General features: G+C 37.8%; 1 pseudogene; it reads right to left on the minus strand.

Annotated features, from left to right (window-relative positions):
* Positions 1–24,049: 24,049 nt before the first annotated feature.
* Positions 24,050–25,470, minus strand: LOC142622781 (phenolic glucoside malonyltransferase 1-like; annotated as a pseudogene).
* Between the last annotated feature and the right edge of the window lie 371 nt (positions 25,471–25,841).

Here is a 25,841-nt window from a genome sequence, read left to right on the forward strand (position 1 = left end):
TGCAAATTGACAAGAGTTTTTTCAGTATAACAATTTCCCAAGAGTAATGCCAGTCCATGTGGGACACACTTCTATTGCTCGCAACACATCATATAGTATAAGTTGTGTTATTTTACGTGGTATAAGTGTAGATACCGTATTTTATACTCCTTACGATTTAGGCTCCCGTTCCCTAATAAAATTAGAATTCTAAAGCTTAAGATTAATTTAGGGCTCAATCAGATAAAATTTAACTTAAAGAAAGTGTTTATGAAAAATATAACTTATTTTTAGATTAAATAAACTATTTTTGAAAAATTGAGACCACAGAAGCCCTAGGACAAGCGTACACGTATGCGCACGTATGCTCAAGCTCTATGTACGCATGCTACATGCATGCATATGCATACATGTGCATACGTGCGCATGCTAGGGTTCCAAAAATTATATAAGAAAAGTTTTCTATGCCTGCGAGTTATTTTGGAAACTGCCTTACTGGTCATCTTGCAGTTGCAGACAGAAATGACTTGTTGGGAGAAGTTGGCTGTGGCAATAAAAGCTATAACCGAAGCTATAAGAAGTTTGGATTATGGGGTACTAAGTGATGCTGAAAACTGGCTGTCACATCTGCTCACTATAAAGAAAGGCCAAGTGGCTCAAAGAATTGCTGGAATTGCCGGGTCACCTCGATTGGAGCTTTACAATACCGACTTAGGATGGGGAAATCCAACAAAGGTAGAGATGATATCTATAGATAAAACAGGAGCTAAGTATCTTTGTTCTTGTGAGTGGTTATGGTACTGTAATTATTTGTGTGTTTAAGTAGGTATCGTATTTACGCCTTTTCACCTCCATGCCATTTGGCTAAGAAAGGGCATCCATTTCTGGTAAATAAATGCACTCTTTGTTTTGAACATAATCTAGTCAAGGACCCTGTGAAAGTTTTGTTTTATTTTTGTTTTTCTTTTTGGGTGAAATTTGATGTTAATTATGGTGGTAACAATAAGTACAAGTTGGCACGTCATGATATTTAAAAAATGAGGCATCTTACATTCAAATCCTCTCTTCATCATAACTATCAAATTATCAAAAAACAAAAAAAAAAAAAAGGGGATGATAATTAGTTTATATAAATAAAAATCTAAATGAGTTAGGAATTCTTTCTCCCACCTTCAAGAAGCCTACCAAAATATTGGAAGGATACAAATCAAACTCAATTGAAATCCCTAAATTATTTATCTAAAAAAATTATTATTAGTATGGTTTTTTTTTTTTATAATAACACCTAAAAACAAAAATTAAATTATTAATTCTACATCTAAAAGGAAAAATAATAATAAAAAGTATAATTAAGAAAATTAAATAAATATGTTTTTTTTTAGAACAAGATAAGAAAGTTAATTGTTGAATGGAATTATTTTAGAAAACATCTTCCAAATCTAGTGGTAGTTCTTCCCGCCACACATGACACGTCAAGATTAGCAGTTAAAACCATGGTTTTAAAAACCGAATCCGAGACAAAACCGTTTTTTCCTCCAATTTTTGGTTTTGACTAGTTCAACCCTAGTTTTGGGCTTTTTATCGAACCGGACTGGCCTCTGATTCTCAGTTCAACCGGTCGGACCGGCGAGTCCGGTCCAATTTTTAAAACATAGGTTAGAACTACTCTTTTAGTAAGAGCTTGAGCAAGCTAACCACCTTCCCTTCTAAAAAAAAAAAAAAAAATTTAAAGAATGCATAAAATGTTGAATCTCCACAATAATCTGACCATACATAGAAAAATATCAGAAAAATCTCACTTATAATTATATGATTAAATTATGAATGGTGGATAATTATTCTTACCTATAATATGATAAAATTGTGAGACACGTGATCCTTTTTTTAAAAAATTTTCCACGAATAATGGATCACTATTTTATATTAAGTCATTAAGTTGGAAAGTTTGTAGCTAAGAAGAAACTTCATGATCTTTTTTTTAACTAAATAAAGAAATACTGATTCATCATTGTGCCAAGAGCCAACGTCTTCAACTCGTGCAAAAGAAGTAAGCAAATAGCAAAAGTATTTTTAAAGATTGATTTGGAAAATTGAGGAGTAGGGTCGAAAGAATCTATCAAATCTTTGACAAATACCAATGCTTTTATTTTGTGGAGTTTCTTTTTCTCTTTCTCATAGTTGCAGTTGGAGATGCCAAAATTTCCAACCTTGTCGCATCAGTCCTATCTCACACAAAAATAAAAATAAAAAATTCTATAACTACCCTCTTGCATGTTTTGCGTGCGAGTGGATCTATCCGATATATCACTATACCTTCTTGACTCGCATGTATATTTGGTTTCAAATATTAAAAAAAAAAAAAAAAAACAAAAAATTGTATATTTAGTTTCAAATATGTATAAAGCTTTATGCTCCAACCACGGGTAAAAAGATTACACACGTTTGTTATATGCATTGCATATAACTCACTTAGTTGATTGAGTTAAATGAATCATGTGCAATATCATTTTTTTAAAGGTGGTTATTAGAGCCCAAAACTCTAAATATGTTTTGAGCCAAACTTTGTTCATATATGTCGTTTAGGTTCTTCTTTCCTCTTATATATTATCTTCTTTTATTTGTTGCATTGTGGTGTTGCTAAAATGCCTTGAGGGTTTGGACTTGGTTAAAAGTCAACCAAGATGTAGAATGGTGCCATAGAAGTTGGATAGGTAAAACATTAGGCTCCTTTGAGATATATATAGATGGATAATGTTATAGACATAATATTTGATACAACTGTTAGGTTGACAAGTTATTTTTTGAAAAATATAATTTAAGATCCTTGTGTTAAATCTTGCAAAAATAACTAAGTAATGAATCACAACAATTCAAAACATTAACCTCTTAATTGATTTATTATACCTCAATTTTTGCAATATAACAAATCAATAAAACAATAAAAAAATGTGATGCTGTGATTTGGTTACAAAGCTGAAAATTAAATAAAATCTCCTCCAATGTACAAAACTATTATGTTTTCACAACAGTCCCATATAAAATTCACTAAATAAGGAATAGTTACAAAATAGAAAAAGACACCCAAAAAAAAAAAAAAACCCTTTGTAACCTATATTAGGATTTTTTGTGTTAGTTAATTCTACGACAAATTTTCTTGTACTTTTAGGATTAAATTTATATTGCAACATTGGGTAATGAAAGCTATTATAGAAGTTTCAAGGTACTATGAGTATAGGTTAAAAGTTTTTAAAATCTTTCTTTCCTCCTATTTCAAATCCAATGTGTTTCCAGTTTGTGATTTCTGAAGGGGGGCGCTTTAAATGTAATTCGTCCACAAACTTGAGGCAATCTACTCGAACGCGTGGTTGAACAAGAGAAGAATAATCAAGAACAAGCAGTTCACTTTATCAAGGTTAACATCACTACAAAAAACGCTATCTATAGTGGCGTTTTTTTAGTGGTGTTCATAAAAAAAGCCCACTATAGGTACCGTATAGTGGCCTTTTCTAAAAAAAGCTATTATTGGCTTATCTACAGTGACATATTAAGGACTCTAGAGTGATGGTTTAAAATATAGGGCCTATACCGGCGTTTTGAAAACGCCACTATAGGTCCATGGATCTTCCAAGGACCTATAGCAATGTTTTAAAACGCCACAATAGACCCAATTTTATTTAAATAAATAAATTCCGAAGCTGAAAAAAATTATTGTTATTAATAAATTGAGGACTTGTGGTGCCATTTCTAAATGCCACTATAAGTCCTTTTAAAAAAAAATTCCCAACTAAAAAATAAAAATAATAAAAAATAACCTATAGTGGCGTTTATAAACACTGCTATAAATCCTTAAAAAATAAAAATAAAAATAAAAATAAAAATAAAATAAAATAAAAAACCCAACCAATTTTATTTTTTTTTTTTTAAATGACCTATAGTGGTGTTTATAAAAGCCACAATACGTTCTAGGTCTTACAAGGGCCTATAGTGGTGTTCATAAATGCAACTACAGGTCCTGGGTCTTACAAGGGTCTGTAGTGGCATTTATAAACGCCACTATAGATCCTTTTAAAAAAAAATTAAAATGACCGCATTTTAATAAATTCTTTAAAAAATAATAATAAAAAAAGCCCGACTAGAAAAAAAAAATTTTAATTAAAAAAAAAAGACCTATAGTGGCGTTTATAAATAAAGGATTTTGTGCCTAAATAAGGGATTTTGTGTTCCAACTTTCAAGTTTCAATCCATTAAATAGGTTGAAACTTTCTCAACAAAAAAAAAAAAAAATCCATTTAATTAATTTATCAAATATTTAATTCAGAGTTTCAATTAAAGGTTTATCTTCCCAATTTGGTCAGATTTAATCGAAGTGAGGAGATAAAAACAAAACATGGGTTTATAGGTATTAGATTCTTATACCTCTTGAGCAAATTGAAGTGAAACTCGTTTGATCAAGTTTCTATATAACATTAACTAAATTATTTCCATGAAATAATTTTAGTTACCCCGCTATAAGAGAAATACATGGGCCATGATCCATATTACGTAATTGGTGTTGTGGAGGTAAATGTCACAACTGTGGTTCCTAATAATTATTTATTTTTCACTGATCCTACCCATGAGGCAATACATGGATGTAACCCTTCTGGTGCTATTGAATACATAGGACATGGCATCTTTAATATACATGTATTTGTGACATTTTCCTATTCCTTAATTTTCTTATATGGTTTGGGTAATCATTTTCATATATTTAAATACCACGTTTTCTCTTTGTTTCGTCGTAATTTTTATGTTGAGATCTATTGAATTTATTGGCTTGCTAGCCACCCTTGTTGATATATTCTTTTCTTTTTTTTTTCTTGTTAAGTACGTTAATTTGAAATTTTATTTGGTATTTAGCTCATTACTTGTTGTTCCAATATTTTTCACATTAACAGCCTAGATTTATAGTGGTAAAAGGTTGTTGGGAGATGATTGCTTTGCTATAGGTGGACAACTATTGTCATTTTGAGCAATCATAATTTTAAATTTTGAATTAAAAAATGGTTTCGTATATATACAATATAATTTTTTTTGAGTTTTAGTGGAATCCACATATTTGATAGTCACAAGAACTCTCTCCCATTTTTTCTGATTTGTTTAAACTGGTTTTCAACCTTTACCATGAAGACTCCCTTGGGTGACCCAAGCCAACCAACCAATTGGTTCGTCCGAAGAGCCCAATGGGACTAGCTTCATCACATTGACCTCTAGAGATGTGAAACAATTTGAGGGGAGGAGGGTTTGAACCCTGGTTATCCTTATAAGGGAGTCTAGGAAATGCCACTAAAGTAAAGAATCTTGACTATGTCGACATTATTCCACAAAAGAGAATTATCATACTAAAATTAAGATGTGAACAATGAAAATACTAGAGTTACAATTTTTTACAAAATACTGATGTGGTGAGTAGTTATCAATAAGTGAAAAATTAATATTAGTAATGAGTCCAAATAAGAATCAGTCATTTGCAAAAATGTTATAAAATAGGGTATGGACCTGACATTACTCAACAAACAAATACAATAATATATTTAAGGTATACTAGCAAACTCAATCATCTTCTACGCAAAAAGATTAGTATCACCATGACTCAGATCAAAAGTTACATTTTATTTGTTTGCATAAACTCAATGCACTTTAATTTAATTGTATTACCTTGCTATGAGATATCAAAAACAATAATTTGATTCCTCTGTCTCACTATGGTCGATTGTGATTGCGAGTGAAAAACAATATCGTGTACACAGCATAAGGTTGTTTAAATATTATAAATCCATTTTATATAAAATGACTTTGTTATTAATATATATAAAAGCCAAACCAGAAAATATAATAAAAAATAAAAATTATTAAGGACCTATAGCATCACTTCTCAACCACCGCAATAGGTCCTGACCTGAGTTGAGCCTATAGTGGCGCTTGGAACTGCCGCAATAGGTCTGACCCAATAGGTCCTGGTCTATAGTAGCATTTGGAAACACCACTATAGGTCCAGCACCAAAAATAAATAAATAAATAAGGTACCTATAGCAGTGTTTGGAAACGCCACTATAGCTTCAGCCAATTTTTTGTTTTTGAGAGACCTATAGTGGTGTTTTCCAAACGCCACCATAGGTCCAACCAAAAACAAATGAGAGACCTATAGTGGCATATTTCAAACGCCACCATAGGTTCAACCTAAAAAAAAAAAGATAATTCAAATAGTGGCATATGCCCTGAATAATAATAATAATAATAATTGTGGTGCCCTGACCCCCTAGTACTTCCCTTAGGGATGATGAATTTGGGCTCCCAATTTATTTGTTGGTGGGTATCCTTGCACTCCTACTAGACGTTACCTCAAACATTGCCTTGATAGCCCAATCCCCTCACCTCTGTGGTCCTAAGCCTAGTTTAAACCTACCCTCTGATTTTCCTTTTCACTTAAAGTATCATTACCTCCTTCAACTCTCTCTCTCTCTCTCTCTATTTGCCTACCCTTTCTCCATTCGTCTTATCTTCTCTTTTATAATCTCCCCTTAATGGGGGTCCAAAATATTACTTTTGCATCAGTTCCCACCCAATTCCACTTCTGCTTAGAATCCTGAGGAAAGTGATTCCTTCTAAGAATTTTCTTAAAACTTGTTCCAGATACCAAATAGCGTTTGGTAGCGAACTTCCCAAACACACTAACTGTGCTCGGGAGCTGACCTGAGTTTGATCGTCCCCTTAGCCTCCCCCTAGCTTGTTAGTCAGTATTGGACCTAACCTGACCCAGACACAATAGGTTTACCCCGAATGCCAGCCTTACACCTTTGCACATTTGTCATTGGATTAGACCTATCCCTATAGTGTCGAACCAGTTTCAGTGACCTGGGACATTCTTCGTCATCTGGGCCCAAGTCCCTACAATGGCCCCCCACGATCCCATTTTCATGAAGTGGAGATGGGATCGAGGTTCTTCTGCTCGGCAGTCGGCTAGGTTTTTCAAAATGACGGTTATATCTTAAGAAGATCAATTGTCAATCAATTAATGCAGCAGACATGATAGCTCACTCTTTATGCGTACGTGGCCGCATCTATTACATCGGACGATCAAGATGATCTGACGCTTCGATTATTGAGGCACATGTGAAAAGAAGTAACTACAGGTATTAATTAACTTCTTGCAGTTGCATTAAATGGTGTTTTCCCTATAAATATAGTCATGGTGCTTGTCATAACCTCCTTTATTTTCTTTTAAGTTCAGAGTCTTAGTACTTTCTTCTTCCTAAGCCCCTAAATTTCTCCCGAGACCATGTATGCTATCATGAAGTTAATCAATAAGTTCTTCTTCCTCCTACCTCTTTCATTCATGTTCTTCCTTAGTTGTCTTAGTAGGAAAAATGGGTTTCTCACATCTTTTAAACACTAATGCTGACGTAGAAACCATTAAAGCTAGGTTTAACATTCCTCATGACGTAAATATATCATACTATCATAAGGGAGATATAGAGGACCAAAGATTGCCCCAAGTAGTCTTCTTTCCCCTAATGTCCATACTAGAGGGTGGGGTTAGGTTTCCAGTAGATCCCCTTTTACTTGGGACTCTTAGTTTTTATGGACTTAGCCCCGACCAATGTTTTCCCAATTCTTACAAGGTAGTAAATTGTGTGGGGCGTCTTAATCGACTATACGGCCTAAACCTTACACACCACGACATTAATTTCTTATACAGCATCCAGGATAGTCTAAAGAACGGGTATTACCTTCAGACCCGAAACACCATGGTTAGATTGATATCATGCCTCCCTAAGTCCAATAGGAATTCCACGGGGGAGTTTGTGAGAGTGAGCGAAAATTTGCTCAATGGCAAACTCACCTGCCTGACCTCTCCTTGACAGATAGGTCGGTATCTTCCTTCTCGGGTCTTTAGTATAATCCTAAAGTATAGATTTTAGCTTTAACTTTCCTTCTCCATTTTATATTTCCCATGTTTGTTTTGCTGTTGTTGGTTGTGTGTTTTTTTTTAACATTATTTCCTTTTTCTCAATGCAGGTTCCAAAAGGTTTTAGCCCGACTTAAACATTATACAGGTTTGGGACCTCAACTTCGTCCTGCGCTTAGAGATTTTCGTGCACTACGACGGTTAACTTAGAGCATTGCACCTAATTCTCAGTTGCGTGCCCGCGTATGCTAGCTACCAGGACTCATCAAGTGCTCTAATGGTCGGCAATCCTCTTCTCTTTTACTTGGACGTTAGGCTGGCGAGATTTTTGGCAAATGGTCATACAAGCGGCGAAGCTCGGCACTAGGGACCTCGAAGAGTAAGGGAGGGTTCACTCGAGCCAATCTGTGACAGTTAGGCGAACACAGTTTTTCACGGCCGAGCCGTACATATACTAGTCGAAGCTCCCATGTCCCTTCATCTGGATCCAGCACCCCTCTCACCAAACGACTCCCCAATCCAGTCTCAGGTACTGCAGCGACTCAGACGCTCAAGAAGGCTCCGGTAGAAACAATGCATGTTGATTAGTCGATAATCATTGGGTCCAATGTGGCCTCCACCTCCAAGCCCCCATCCTCGGGATGGGAATGTACTTTCATGCTGGGTGAAAAGGTCCTGCCTACTGACTCCTCTATTTGAACTTGGAGGAGCAGCTTGCAAGGGCAAGTTTCTGATTCCCTCGGGTAGACCCTACTGTTACCTGCAGACATGGATCGGGTTGCCGAGATAAGGACCTAGTCCTCAAGCTGAAATGGTACAACATAGCTGTGAGTTCCCTCCATTTTTATCCTTTTTTGTTCTTTTCTATTTTTTTTATAAGTGTTAATTCTCGGTTGATACTGATTCTTTGATCACTTTTGCTATTGTTCTAGGCCCCAACTGACCCATGTTGTGGAGGGTTGGTTGAAGGGTGTCATGGAGGAAGCTGACAAGGAGAAGGCCTTGTAGTAGGTAGCCGATGCCACTTTAAATGAAAGGGTTCTCGAGCTAGCCATAATAGATCAAAGGGTAACTACTATCGAAAGGGCCTGAGAACTGGCTGAGCAAAAAGCGAAGGACCTGCAGGGTAAGCTTATGGAGGCTAAGATCACACTTGCTAAGGCCACAAGCATTGTTTCTGCTTGTAACAAGGAGCTGGCCGACCTGAAGGAGATAGTGAAAACATGCGAGCAGGTTTTCTACAATATGGGGTTCAAGAACATCAAGAATTCGATGGGTGCGGTCGTCTTCCAAGCTCGGCGGTTCGGGTTTTCGGAAGGTTGGATGACTTTTGTGAATGCTATCGGTCTCCCCGAATCCTTTGCGTCCAAGGATACAAATCAGAAACCCTTGCCAAACGATCCGCTCGTAAAGGCCACAATCCAGGAGTAACTCGATGATGTTGGTGATGAAATGGTGTAAAGCAGTCCTGGCATGGCGAAGTTGGCCTAGCAAATAGACTCTCATGTGATGGTGATTGATGAGGATAATCTAGCAACCACCGTTGCTACCAAGGGACAGGGCACCCCTTCAGCAGGCTAGGGGCCCACCCCACCAACTGCCAGTGAAGCCTTCTCAACCAACCTCGCCGTGACCCATGGCCCGACTGCCTGATTCTGCTAACCTGCTTATTGTCTTTTATTTTGTTTTTTTCTCTCCTCTTTTTTTTTTTATTATATATTTTCATTTAGGTGACTAGACTCTATGTATTCAATTATGTGGAACCTTTTTCATGTATTGAACACTATTTGATTCGCTACATGTAGAGATTGAATTCCCTCGATCAAATTCCTTATTTAATGTTTCATTTCATTCCTTGATTATGTTTATTTTATTTTATTTTTCAAACTATTAAAATATTATGAATAGTATGTGATTTACGTAGCTGAACCCTTGTATATGAATAACTTACTGTCTTTGAATGAAATTGTGCCATTGAATTTCACAAATTATTCTAAGTATATACAATCAATGACCTGAACATGATATTACCGACCTCTCTGACTAAGACGTTGGTTTATCGTGTCCTTCCATTGCTGTTATAAAATTATGTGAGTAGTTGTCGTCAATACGAGGGAAACTCCCCAAACAAAAAGACTTCTATTTTAATTTCTACAGCCAAGGTCCTTCTACTAGTCTAACCTCGGTCAAGGTTGGATCCTTTGTTTTGAGGCCGAAAATCTGGTAAGATTCCCATTTAATCGGTGATCAAGGTCCGACCAAAAATAGGTTTTTGTCCTTAGGAATTGTTCATTATGGTTTCCACCTAGTTGGTGACCAGGATCAAGTCAATGCTAGGCTTTTGTCCTTAGATGCGATTAATTAAGGTTTCCTCCTAGTCAATGACCGGGGTCAGGCCGAGGCTAGGTTTCTATCCTTAGAAGAAATTTATTACGGTTTTCACCTAGTCGATGATCGTGGTCAGGCTGAGGCTAGGTTTCTATCCTTAGAAGAAATTTATTAAGGTTTTCACTTAGTCGGTAACCGGGGTTAGGCCGAGGCTAGGTTTATGTCCTTAGAAATAATTATTAAGGTTTGGGAGTAATATGATGCAAAACAATTGAATCCATTCTGCATTTTTCGTTCGAACCTATTTACAACATTGAGCACATCTTACAATAATTATATCACACATAAGGGTGATACTTCTCTAGAGTGCACACATTCCATGGTCGGGGTAAGGATCTTTCTTCCATATCCTCCAGATAGTAAGCCCCTGTTCCAGCCATGTCTATTACTTGGTAGGGCCCCTCCCAATTTGGGGCGAGCTTTCTTGCATTCTAGTCCCTCATACTTCCCATTACATTTTGCAAAACAAGGTCTCCCACCACGAACTTTCTGGGTTTTACATTCCTATTGTACCTCTGGGCTAACTTTTGCTGGTAATCAGTAAGCCGAATAGATGCCATGTCTCGTCTCTCTTTTAGGAAGTCTAAATTCTTGGACATTTGAGTGTCATTGTTGTATAGAGAGAAACATGCGACCCTCATGCTTACATGCTTATCTCTACCTGGATGATTGCTTTTGCCCTATACGTCATGGAAAAAGGAGTTTCAGCAGTCGACCTCCTTGGTGTGGTTTGGTAAGCCCACAAAACACTTGGCAACTCCTTGGCCTAATTCCCTTTCGCCTCCTCCAATCTTTTCTTCAAACCATTGAAAATTGTCTTTTTCGTCACTTCTGCCTGCCCATTACTCTGGGGATATGCCAGAGAAGAGTATCTACTAGTGATTCCTAGATCGCTACAATACTCCTAAAATGCCTTGCTGTCAAACTACAGTCCATTGTCCGAAACCAATGTTCGGGGCACCCTAAACCTTGTTACAATATTCTTCCATACAAATCTCTTTACATCGACATCCCCGATGTTCGCTAAGGCTTTAGCTTCCACCAACTTCGTAAAATAATTAATAGTAACCAAAACGAATTTTTTTATTTCCTGTAGCCCGAGGAAATGGCCCAATAATATCCAGGCCCAATATTATCTAGACCCCATTGTGCAAAGGGACAAGGGCTGGTGATCGAATTCAAGTTTCCACTTGGTTGATGTATGATTGGGGCGTGTTTTTGGCATTGATCACACTTTTGGACGTATTCGGCTGCATCCCATTGCATGTTTAGCCACCAAAACCCCTGGGTCATAGCTCGGTGGGATAGAGACCTTCCTCTTGAGTGCCCACCACAAACCCCTTTGTGCAACTCGACAAAAGTTAGCCAACATCATTCGGATGGACACATAACAAATATGGACCTCCAAACGATCATCGATACAACTTCTTATCCTCGGATCACTAGAAACAGGCCGACATTCTTCATACCTTCTCTGCCCCTTTTGCAACAGTTAGTTAAGATCTGTCAGTTAGAAAAGAAACATAAGGGTCCTTCCAACTTGGTTCAAACAACGAAGCCAAGGCTACGATAGGGCGATGCTCTATGCTTGGTTGCTCCAGCAACTCTACAAAAATCATTCGTGGAACACACTCATCGAACGACGAAGCTAGGGTGGCCAATAAGTTGGCGTGACTATTCTGACTTCTTGGTATTCTAGCTACACTTACCCTTCAGAAACATGCTTGTAGTGTTCCGAACAACTTCATGTACTATGACATATGAGAGTCCTTCGCTTCAAAGCTTCCTTTTATTTGGCTTACCACTAGCTTTGAATTTGAGAATACCTTTAGTTCCTTGGCACCCAAGTTTTGGACCGCCCTAAGACCAGTGACAAGTACCTCATATTGAACTTCATTTTTGGACACTCGAAAACCCAATCTTAATGATTTTTTAAATCTTAACCCCTCGGGGGACATCATCACGATCCTGACCCCAGATCCTCTTGCATTAGATGCACCATCTACAAACACTTGCCATGGCCTAACTGAAACTTGACATACCACTATAGAGGCCCCCGATGCCATTGTGAATTCGGCAACAAAGTCTGCCAATATTTGGCCCTTAATGGAATTCCTCGGTTTGTACCATATATCAAACGTCCCGAGCCTCGTTCCCCATTTGGCTATTCTCCCTGTAAAATTCGATCTCCTCAAGAGTAATTGCTGGGGATATTTGGTCAACACCTTGAGCTTGGAAGTAATGAGGTAACTTCCTTATCGCATGCACCAATGCTAGCGCCATCTTTTCTAGTGGTAGGTACCGAGTCTCTACATCCACCAGCATTTTGCTAATGTAATACACTGGTCTCTAGATTCTGTCCTAATGTCTTAGCAACATAGCACTCACTACATGGTCGGAGACCACCAAGTACATATATAGATCTTCCTCGGGCTCAGGTCAGGATAAAATAGAAAGGCTAGCCAAATAGCACTTCAAATCTCTGAACGTCGTGTCACACTCCTTTGTCCATTGAAAACCCTTCTACTTTTTCAACAACTGAAAGAACGGTCTACACTTACCTAATAATCTTGAAACAAATCGATTCGGGGCGGCAATCATACTTGTGAGTCTTTACAATTCTTTGGGGTTACTGGGCGAGTTAAGCTGCTAAATTGCTGTAATCTGGTCGGGGCTAACCTCTATTCCTCGGGTAGTTATCATGTAGCCCAAGAACTTACTTAACACTAAAGGCACATTTGCTTGCATTGAGGCGTAATTGGTGTTGTCTCAATATTTTGAAAACCTCAACCAAATTTGATACATGCTTTTCACTCTTATTGCTCTTAACCACCATGTCATCAATATAAACTTCCACTGTGTCCCTGATCTAATCTTTAAACATTCGAGTAACCATTCAATGATACATAGCTCTCACATTCTTTAGCCCAAAAGGCACCACCGTGTAATGATAATTACCTTCGGGCGATATGAAAGAGGTTTTCTCTTGATCCTCTAGCGCTTGAGCAATATGATGATAACCTTGAAAGGCGTCCAAGAAACTCATTCTCGGGTGTTTGTATGTGGCATCCATCAATTGATCTATCTTAGGTACCTGGAATGGGTCTTTCAAGCATGCTCAGTTAAGGTCGGTAAAATCGACACTCCATTTTCCATTTTTCTTCTTCACCACCACCGTGTTTGATAGCCACTTAGATAAGAATACTTCCCTAATAGCCCCTACCTGCTTCAATCTCTCTACCTCCTCCTTTACAGCTTCCACATGTGGCTTTGATGATCTCCTCGACTTCTGCTTTTTCAGTGGGACCAAGGGATCTACATTTAACTTATGTGTAATAAAGGCCAAGTCCACCTTGAGCACCTTTTACAGATTCCATGCAAACAAGTCAAAATTCTGTACTAGTGACAAGAGAACTTCCACTCGATCTTCTACTCACAAACTCTTTCCTATCTGAAAGTATCTATTGGTGTAAGGAAAATTTTAACCAACTCCTCTGCACTATCTGCCCCCATTAGGCCCTCGGGGCCCTGTAACTGCTATAACTGCTCCGCTTCAACTTGCTCCTTCTGCTTAATCTCATGATTATTATTGAGGCCACTACTTGCCACCTTCAGTAGGGAATTTGACCTTCTGATGCAATGTAGAAGGTATTGCCCCCATGGCATGAATCCAAGGTCACCCCAAAATTGTTGTGTATGGCAAAAAAGCATTTACCACTATGAAATTTACCTTAACCTCCTTTCCCTTTGTCACTACCGAGAGCTTTATCTACCCCTCAGGCACCACTCCTTTTCCATCAAATCTCACTAATTGCGTATCATAATTACTCTGATCTTTAGGCTTTAACATTACCCTTTGTACAGATTAGGATGCATAATCTTAGCTTCACTTCCTTGGTCTATCATTAAGCTTTTCACCAAGAATCCTCCAATTTGCGAAGTCACTACCAAAGCATCGTCATGTGTTTGTGACGTTCCCTCCAGGTCTCCCTCATCAAAAGTGATGGGGTCTTTATTCACCCTAAGCCTCTTCTTAATTTAGTCTACTATCTCTACCACGGACAGGATTGCCACACTTAATATGCCCCTCCGACGGCTCACATTCACACCAATGGAAGTTGCATGGATAACCTCAATAATTCCTAAAGGTGGAGGAAGTGTATTACCTCGGCTTCCTAATCCCTGACCTACATTCCCTCCTCATTGTCAGACCACAAATTCCTTCAAATGCCCTACCTTTATGAGCTATCCCAAGTGGTCCTTCAGTACACGACATTGCTCGGTAGTATGACCATTCTCTCTATGGTAAGTGCAATATAGGCTTTGATTCCTCTTGGCCAGGTCCCCACCAGCTTCCCCAACCATCATCCCTACCAATCTTCCACAGCCATCAAAAGTGTGACTCATTCTTAATACGCTTAAGGATTTTGTAAATGGGTTTTTTGAAGGTCACATTATCACCATCGAGCCGTGGTGCCAAGTTCAGACTCGAGACCCTTGGTTCCCTTCTAGTTCTCTACTAGTATCTCTCGGGCCAAGAGTCCCTCTTGTACTAGGAAGAGGTCGGGGCTTTTCCTTTGCCTTACATCCTATCGTCTTTCATCCTCTTATTTTTCTTAATTCTTCTCATCAGCTGGTGTATGTTCTTATGAGGACACATGGTTAGAGAGTCCCTAAGTTCTTAATCCTATGGCAGTATGAGCCTAAATGTACTTGTAGCAACCTATTCATTTCCTTCTCCTATTTCATTGTATAACTCCCAGTATCGATTTGCATATGATCGAAGAGTCTCTCCACTTCCCATCCTCATGGATAACAGTGCGTCGATCGGTTGAGAAACCCTACTGCAAGTTATAAATGTGCCTCGAACGCCTGAATTAGTTCCCCAAAACTATGAATGGAGCCCTTCCTCAAATCATTGAACCACCTTATTGCTGTGGGCCCGAGGCTGGACGAGAATACTTTGCACATCAACCCATCATTCTGGGAATAAAGAGACATCATTTGAATATAATGGCTAACATACTCCATCGAGTCGGTTTTGCCATCATAACAAGTAAACGGCAGGTGATTGAAATGCCTCGGCATTTTAGTGCGTTCTATTTCGTCAGAAAAAGGTGATCGTGCAACTCTCCTTAACGCTCGGCTTATGGAATTCCAAAGCTGCATTATGATGCCCGAGCCTATCCTGATAAGGAGAATCATGACAACGTCCCATGATTTCTTGAGACCTATCCCTTAACCGATGCGAACCACTATAGTGAGGCGATTCTCTAGTGCCACCCCTAGTATATTCGGGGTCATCAGACGACCCCTCATGATCCCTCCTACAATGTCGGCCTTTAAGCTCTATCTCCAGCTCTTTGACCCACTTTTGTAATTTTTCAAACTCCTATTCCTATTCACTACGATATGATTGCTTGGGGACGTAAGATAAAATTTGTTCCCCTTGCGAAGATCCTTCAACAGAATCAAGTCTGGTCTAATGCCCTTCTTGCATGTATTGCTGCTCTCTTCTACACTCCCTCTCCAACTTCCTTTGGCCTCGAGACGAAGCCCTTGAGCGATTTCCATCATATTGGACAGTATCAGGCTAGCTCAAAGTCTTATGTTGAGTAGGATTCCCACAGACGGCGCCAATTGTGGTACCTTGACCCCCAATTTCTTCCCTTAGAGATGGTGAATTTGGGCTCCCAATTTATTTATTGGTGGGTATCCTTGCACTTCTACTAGATGTTGCCTTAAATGCTGCCTTAACAACCCAACCCCTCACCTCTATGGTCCTAAGCCCAGTTCAAACCTACCCTTTGATTTCCCCTTTCACCCGAAGTATCACTACCTCCTTGAACTCTCTCTCTCTCTCTCTTTGCCAACCCTTTCTCCATTTGTCACATCTTCTCTTGTATAATCTCCCCTTAGTGGGGGTCCAAATTATTACTTTTGCATAAGTTCCCATGCAATTCTACTTCTGCATAGAGTCTCAAGGAACATGATTCCTTCTAAGAAGTCTCTTGAAATTTGTTCCAGATGCCAAATAGCATTCGACAACGAGCTTCCCAAAGGCACTAATTGTGCTCGAGGGATCGACCTGAGTTTGATCATCTCCTTATCAGCCTCCCCTTGGCTTGTTAGTCGCTATTGGACATAACTCGACCCAGACACAACAAGTTTCCCCAAATGCCAGCCTTACACCCTTGCATATTTGCCACTGGATTAGGCCTATCCCTATAGTGTCGAGCCAGTTTCAGTTACCAAGGACAACCCTGATTATCCAGGCCAGCCTTGGGCCATAGTTACTTGGGTCACTCTTGGTCATTTGGGCCCAAGTCCCTACAACGACAACAACAACAATAATAATAACCTAGAACATTTAGTTAGTAAAAAATAATAATTCAAATAGTGGCCTATTCCTTTCATTAAAGGAATATGCCACTATTTGAATTAATTTGAAAGGATTTGTTTATGAAAAAAAAAACTCTCTCAAACTCCCTCTCTAAAGTCTCTCAATCTCTCTCACAATCCACCATCAGACCTGTAAAAAATAAAAATAAAAAACTCAAACTCTCACTCACTCTCACGCCGACCCATGCCGTTGATCCATGCCTCCAAGCCACGCCGCTGACATACCATCAGACCCACGCTGCCAAACCTTTGTTTCTCTGATCTAGTAAGTTTATTCCTCTTCTTCTCTCTTCTTCTTGTTTAATTTTTTTCTCTCACACGACATGCAATATCGATCTGGTTCTTTTTTTTTTGTTTTTTTCTTTTTTCAGTCTCTGTGCGCACTTCATATTTTTATTTTTGATAGGCTCACTTCATTTTGTATGGCTGGATCGGTGTTGGATGGCCATATCAATGGTGTTTGCTCTTTAGGTGGCTGTGGGTTGGTGTTTGGGTGTTTGTAGATTGGTGTTTTTGGATCGGTTTTTGTAGATTGTTGTTTTGGTGGCTGGATGTGCTGGGTTTGCGTTGTGACTTGTGATTGGTATTTGGGTGGATGAATAGAAAGAGAGATAGTGTTGGGTTTGGGTTGTGATGGTTGCAGGTTTTTTTTTTTTTTCTGGGTTGATGGCTATAAAGGCGTTTTGAAATGCTGCTATAGCCTATTTAAAAAAAAAAAAAAATTGGCCTATAAAATGCCATTATAGGGTATGGATCTATAGCGGCGTTTTAAAGCGTTGCTATAACCTTTTAAAAAAAAAAGCAATTCAGCCTATAGAGGCATTTTATAAACGACACTATAGGGAATGGACCTATAATGGTGTTTTAAAAACTACTATAACCTCTTTTTTTTTTTTTTTTTTAATTCAGCTTATAGTAGCATTTTATAAACGCCACTACATGGTGTGAACCTATAGGAGCATTTTTGTAAAACGCTACTGATGAATTGGGATATAATTCGTCCAAACAGCAATAAATGAACATTAATGCTAATTTATGCGCACTAGTGAATGATAGAGCCCCCAGCAGGTTTCATAATAAGCAACGATCATTAAAGGTGACCAATTTAATAACCCGATGTGTTACAAAGGCAGCAAAGCCTAATTAATGACATAATGAGAGCAAGTTACAAGGTCCAGCTCCTATAAAAGGAGTTAGACAAATAAAGGAAAGGTACGCACAAAAAAAAAACCAACTTCATTATGATTATTCTATTATCTGCTAGCATTCTGACTTTATCATCGGAGGGTTTTAAGGAAACACCCCACCGGTGTTTTCTCCACCAAAATCTCTCTTTTGTTTTGCAAGCACACATAGAAGACGTTGGCTCCCTTAGACGAACAACATACTGACAATTTCAAACTTCATCAACTACTATAGGTCTATAGTTACTATACAATAGTGACGTTCGTAACCATCAATATAGAAAACACTATTATAGCCCAGAGGGACCTATAGTGGCATTTTTAGGACTTTTAGTGGCGTTTCACATACGCCGCTTTAGGCCCAGTTTTTTGTAGTGCACTAACATGTGCCTACACATGGGTTTTCCTCGTTAAGGCAGAAGGACTAAGAGACACCAATTATCATCTTTTTATTTATGCAAACACTAGGCCTTGTTTAGAACATTTGCATCAATCAATGCAAACTAGAAAAATATATCAATTTTACAAATTTAACTCCTAAAATTACTTAAATCAGTTAAGTTAAAAATGTGCAAATTTGCAAAGTGACTATAGCAACTTTGTAAATTTATACTAACACTATTCATTTTGTATATAGCTTTATATTATTCTTTTACATATCCCAAGACTAAAGGAAGAGAGTAGATGGTGATTATTGTTTATGAAGAAAGAGAAACAATTAAAAAAATCAAGAAAATTTAATATTTTAATGTAATGTAAATCAAGAAAATTTAATATTTTAAAGTAATGTAGTGTAAGATAGATAATATAATATTTGGTGTTTTGAAAAGTGAGTATGTAAAATAAAAAAGATTGGTTATTATGCTAAAAATGGATGGACTTTTTTGCACATGTGAATGCTCTAGAGCTCCTATGCCTACGAGTTATTTGTGAAACTGCCTTACTGGCCATGTTGCTGTTGCAGAGAGAAATGACATATTTAGCAAAAAGGGGTTAGCTGTGGCTACAAAAGTATAATTGAAACTGATGATGCCAAAAATGGTCATCAGCCAATGACCTCGTCTAAGCTCTAGATAAGGTTAGGTTCCTTGTAAAGTTGAGAGAGAAAGACACCGAAGTGGCGTTAGCCAATGGTTCTCCGATAACTGAGTTAGAAGGATTCTTAATATCTCTTAGAGAATCAAAATGTCTTTCTATGTGTTTAAATTGTGTATCTTTCTCTTGGTGCTTGGTGGCTTATTTATAACCTTAGCACAGTTGTTGGGAGCATCATTATGAGTGTTACTGATGGCAGCCTCTTAATGGCTCTTCTAGCTGTTTTGAGTAACGTATGACTGAACTTAAATGGAGGCTTAAATGAAGCTTGTCAGTTACAAAATCATATATGATTGTGCCACTAATGTTGTATGGTCGTCCACCTTATGGATGACCTTGTAATTTTAATACTCGTCAATCCTATGGACGAGCCTGTAATTTTAGTACTCATCAGTTGCACCGTTATTCCTGCATCGATCTTTTGGATGACTATAGGAATATTGACGGTTTACAATTGTTCTGACGGGGACTTCTATTTTTGGATGCCATTTATGTTGCATTAAACGCGCCTTAACCTACACATCAAGACATGGTCATGTGTCGTTCTCTTATTGGTTGGATGTGCGGAGGTGGAGTCTCAGTTTTCCCACACTAATATCACATCTTTCTTTAAAAAACCTTTTTTCTTTTTCTTTTTGTCTTCCTCAAGCTTCTAAGTCCTTCTTTCTCTCTACGTTTTTCTGGTGAGTTCCCTCCACACTCTCTTGATTCATGGTTGATTATATTGCTATTAGGTTAGAGTCTCCCTCCATTTCCTTTTTCTTTGCTAAGCTAGTTGTTTTTCATAAGTACTCAAGTAGTCAGAGTCCCCATGTGGATTTGTTTGTGCCTTGTGACAGTGCCCTTAGGTTGGTGTTGCTTAAGCTTTACCCTTTGATCCTTCATTCTCTAATTCAGTATCACTTAATGGGTCAAATCAGGGATGGACCCAGGATTTCAAGCTGGGGGGGCCAGAGATAAGCGAAAAAAAAAATTCAAATATGCATCAATATAGTATTAATAAACTATCAAGCAAGACAAATACCCAAAAATCATTGTTTCTTAATATATTAAGATACAATTATCTACCAACAAAAACAAAAGACATGAAACACTATTGTTTCTTAATACAATCATCTATGAAAAGGGAACTCGACGCTCTTTCAAATCTTCAAAATCATCTACGATTGAATCCAAACTAAATGTTGAAGCTATGTCCTTTTCAATGTATAACATCAAAGGGTTCGTCAAAAAGTCATTTTCTATTTTGCTTCGAAAAAATATTCTGCACAGCACTATTAACAAAAACTTTTCTTAACTTTACTTTTTTTTTTTTGTCCTTGGTTCTTATTATGCCCAACTATCAGTCAACAAAGCACAAACAAACAGTCAAACAAATATTCTATAATCCTTATTTGAGTAATCTCTACAAACTCTACTCTCTCTCTCTCTATCTCTCCCTCTCTTATCTATATAATACAAGAGAGAGAGAGAGAAAGAGAGTCACAAAGCCAAAAAGCAAAAAAAAAAAAAAAAACAGCACAGGCCACAACACAGATTCAGTTCACAATCACCAACATCAGTAATCAGTTCATCACTCATCAGTCATCAGTAAAAACACAAAAACTCCACAAGCATAGATTGTTAAAACAGTTGATTCACAAATATTTTATTAGGTTTTGATTCTTGAAGGAAAGGATCATAAATTAAATACCTGTTAAAACAGTTGATTCACAAATAGTGTGAAGGCTTTGGCTCAAACAACCGGTGGCAGCAATAGGTGAGGGCTTGCGTGATGATGGCGTGTCGGCGTCAACGTGGGTACCGATGATGATGATGGCGCCACTATCTCTTTGTCTCACCTCTCTATCTCTCTGTCTCGCCTCACTATCTCTCTGTTTCCTTTCTTTTTTTTTTCCTTCCTCAGTTCCTCTTTCACTTTCTCCGTTAGGTTTACTGTTGAGTTTTTTTTTTTTTTTTTTATTTACATGGGTCATGGGCTCTTGCCTCCTGAGCTGGCCAGTTGGGCTTGGAATTCATGAGGGGGGCCTAAGCTAAAAACTAAGGGGGGCATGAGCTAAAATCTAAGGGGTGCCCAAGCTTTTTTTTTTAAAAAAATTTTAAGCTGTTATTATGCCCAACTATCAATCAACAAAGCACAAAGAAACAGTCCAACAAATATTCTCTAATCCTTATTTGAGTAATCTCTACAAACTCTACTCTCTCTCTCTATCTCTCCCTCTCTTATCTATATAATACAAGAGAGAGAGAGAGAGAGAGAGAGAGAGAGAGTCACAAAGCCAAAAAGCCAAAAAAAAAAAAAACACCACAGGCCGCAGCACAGATTCAATTCACAATCACCAACATCAGTAATCAGTTCATCACTCATCACTCATCAGTCATCAGTAAAAACACAAACACTCCACAAGCATAGATTGTTAAAACAATTGACTCACAAACATTTTATTAGGTTTTGATTCTTGAAGGAAATGATCATAGATTAAATACCTGTTAAAATAGTTGATTCACAAATAGTGTGAAGGCTTTGGCTCAAACAACCGGTGGCGGCAATAGGTGAGGGCTCGCATGATGATGGCATGTCGGCATCAGCGTGGGTACCGATGATGATGATGGCGTCACTATCTCTCTGTCTCACCTCTCTATCTCTCTGTCTCGCCTCACTATCTCTCTGTTTCCTTTCTTTTTTTTCCTTCCTCAGTTCCTCTTTCACTTTCTCCATTAGGTGTTTTTTTTTTTTTTACATGGGTAATGGGCTCTTGCCTCCTGAGCTGGCCAGTTGGGCTTGGAATTCATGAGGGGGGCCTAAGCTAAAAACTAAGGGGGGCATGAGCTAAAATCTAAGGGGTGCCCAAGCTTTTTTTTTTTTTTGAAAAATTTAAGCTGTTAATTTTTTTTTTTTTTTTGGCCCAGGGGGGGGCCATGCCCCCTTAGGCCCCCACCTAGGTCCGTCCCTGGGTCAAATGGCAGAGGGTACAAGAGTTAGGTCTAGCGAGCATGATAACCCATGGGTAGGGAGGTAGAAACTGTGGTGTCTAAACCTTCTTCATCTTCTTTGTCAAAACCCTTTCATGCTTTGGCCGAAACATGTGTTTAGGACGAGAAGCATATGAAGAGATTTAGAAAACGGTTTCAATTTCCTACTGAGACGAAGATACGTTTATATGAAAGAGTTCATCAATTAAAAATTTTGGAAACAGGAAAAGATCTTAAAAGCATTAAAGGCTAAAAAAATTTCCTTAAAATATTTTCCTTAAATTTCAAATTTGCTTCTAATTTATTAAATGGAAACATATTAATTTCCTAATATATAATAAATATTTTCCAAGGTTAAAGCCAATCAAGTCATAATTGCCTAATCAAATAAATTATCTTCTACAATTATTATCAATCAAGCCTGAGTGATCTAATCTATCACATTTAAATTCAAACTTAAATGCCAATTAAGCAAATGGTAAATCATCAATGATAATTAATGATAAAATCTTTCCTTAAGGACTTTAAGGGCTAAACTTATAATAAGATTATATAATAAGACATAAATGGATAATTGAAGGGATATGCTCTAAAAGGCATGAGCAAATTTGAATTGAAACAATGATGCAAATTTTGGAAGACATTTAAAATTTAATGACATTCATTCAATAATTTGATCAAATCATGAAATTGTTGAATTAATGCCTTTAATATCATTTATATATGCATTCATACCTTACCCTACAAACGAAAGCCAAACAATGGAGAGATTATTAGGTCTATCAGAGAATTGCTGAAGTGATCCTCCCTAGTCACCCCCCCCCCCCAACCAATTAAATGATGCAACTTATGCAAAGGTGACATCACTTGTTAATTTTTATTTTTTATTTCTTGTGTTGATTAGGAAGCTGAATCACACATTTGCATAGGTAGCGTTGTTTCATTGGTTGAGATGACCTCTTCAGCAATTCTCATAATAGACCTAATAATTTTTCCAAACAATGAGGCAAGAAAGATATAGAACATAAAATACACCATCCAAATATTATATCAAAAGCATGTGAGCAACTAAGTATATAAACATCAAAAAATTTGAGAATACAAACATGTGTACATTCATCCATGTGGGCAAACAAATATGTTTTTGTTAGAGATAATTACAATATCTTGTTAATCTCGCAGTTCGAATTCTTTTTTTCTTAGAGTGTCAACTCAGTTATAAGGCCCTTAATAAACATACAAAAAATATAAACATACGAAATTAGCGTGTATTATCAAAGGTGATACTTTTAGATTTTAAAATGGCATTCATTCAATTAAAATTAGGGTTAAAGTCCTTACAGTGGTTCCATCGTAACCCCCAAATTTCACACACTTACGATTGACACCGTTTGTAGGAACTAGGAACCATAGGTCAAAAAATATTCAACTAAAAGACCATGCCGTGATGACCCAACTATATCATACTTGGCCCTTATCAGCGTCAGCTCAGCCATACTAGGTAGTGCCATATCAATCAGTTCGACTTTCACTATAGCCAGTTTATCTCTCATCAACCAAATGGGTCTCACAAGTCAATTCGGCATGCACCAACCAGCCAGATGGGCTTCACCAGCTTTATTTCACCCTTCATCAGTCGGGTATCATCCTCAGTCCTTACCAGCTTCTCCACAAATCAATTCGCCCCTAACTACCTTATGGACTTGGACCAATCCTCCATATTGTTAATTAAGAATATTTGTTTTCACTTTCCATCTAACTAAATAACAAAGAACAATTGGAAAACAGAGACAAAGAGAAAGTGTACAATATGCATTTCATTCACATATCTGGAAGTTATAGAGTAGAATCATAAATCAAATATTAGAATTAGGACTGATACCAATTCTAAAGCTCTTTATTCTTAACTGACACTAATACATTCAATTCAATAAGAACAACGCTGCTATGACTGGTTTATCAGCACCGTTATTGCTTTTCATGAACCTGACAAAAGATTTAAATATATTTGATCACAAACTATGTTGACAATTCACAAAACAAAAATATCAAATTAATCAACCAAAATGGCCTCACAGTTCACACATCGTCTCTCTTACATGCATAACCTTGCAAGTTACAAGTAACTTCACAGGATTTCAAGTCCTTTGGCAAATACTGAAGCAAACTCTTCCATTACATGTTTATTTAAAACCATCCCTATTTCAATTCCTCCAGCACCATCTCTAGTTTCCGAAACACGTATAGCTCCTGTTTTATCTATAGAAATCATCTCTACCTTCGTTGGCTTTCCCCATCCAAAATCTGCATGTAAAGCTCGAATCGAGGTGACCCAGCGATTCCAGGTACTCCATCAAATAGTTTGTCTTTCTTTAAAGTAAGCAGTAGTGACAGCCATTTTTCAGCACCTTTTAGGATACCATCATCCAAATTTCTTATGGCTTCACTTATAGCCTTCGCAGCCACAGCCACCCCCTTTTCACCCAATAGCTCATTTCTCTCTGCAGTTGCAATACAAGCAGTAAGGCAGTTTCCAAAATAATTCCCAGGCACAGAAGGTTCTAAGCGAGACCTAGCGTCTACATTAATCCCAAGATGTAATTTGTTGCCCTTTACTGCTTCTACCTTAGCTACACAAACCCATGTGTAGGCAAATGTCAGCGTTAACCCTGATTAGTGAACTGATTGTTCTTGTTCATTGTTTTCTTCCAGAATACTCCCCAGCTTCTCTAATTTTGTACGAGTCAACTCAAACGCACCACGTACCACTCCTGGTGGTGTTTTTAGTTCCCACACCTTTAAGCTCTTGTTGTGTGGCCCATCTTGGTTCAACCACCCATTCGAGTAGATTGACTCAAGCCCAGCCGGGTCCTTGATAACCAGCCTATCAAAGCTTGGTGTTAGCTCAGGTACCAAGGACAAAGCATTTCCTCCGAGTTGCACAAGTGAGCCCATGCTTTCATAAACATGGTTGAGCTTTTTCCATCAAGAAAAGCATGGTGTGCAGTAATTCCAATGCAAAACCCACAGTTTGAGAACGCCGTTACTTGCAACGACAATACTGGGGCTTGTTCATGGGATGTTGGCAAGTCAGGTACAAGAGGATCGTATTCCACAGCTTCAACAAAGTTGTTGCCTGAGAGATGATAGAAGTTGGCATTGGACTCGGCTACAGTGAGTGAAACTGAATCATTCTCTGTGTAATTGATGATAGCTAGGTTTGAGGGAGTCCTGAGGCCAAGTGAAGGTACCAGTAAGAGGGAGAAAGTGATGAAGTGTTAGGGTGAGTGAGTGCTTGAGTTTTGGAAGAATGGAATCCATTGAGCTTGTGTTAGGAGAAGAGGTTTCATAAAAGAAAACTCGCTCCACTGGCGGAAATCTAAGCCAGAGTATGTCAAAGAAGGTGAGAGGGAGAGAACTTAGTGTGGCTGAAACTAATGAGCTTGGTAATGGAGTCACACGGCAAACCTCAAGTATTTTCACCGAATTATTTGACGCCATTAGAGAGAAGCCCAAATAATGCTCTTTTCGTGCTAACTTGCAATTGTTATCTTTGTTTTTCACAAATATTCTCAAATAATAATGTGAGGCTATCTCATATGACCGGGATGGAATCAGATTCAAATTTAGGGTTCCAAGTTCTTTATTCAAAAAATTTACAAAATTAGAATATTAATACTAAAAAGTTGATAACGTTGCATTATTAGTATTAATTATTTATTTATTTTTTGTATTTTTTTAAATCATTAATAGATATTATAAATAAGAATAAATTAACGCTAATAATGCATCGTTAAAGTAAATTTTTAAAAGACACCAACTAATCCAAGTGAGCAGTAAAAAATAATTAAAGGATTGAGTTAAAGACACCA

This window comes from Castanea sativa, chromosome 1 (assembly GCF_040712315.1).
Source record: "Castanea sativa cultivar Marrone di Chiusa Pesio chromosome 1, ASM4071231v1".
Lineage (NCBI taxonomy): Eukaryota > Viridiplantae > Streptophyta > Magnoliopsida > Fagales > Fagaceae > Castanea > Castanea sativa.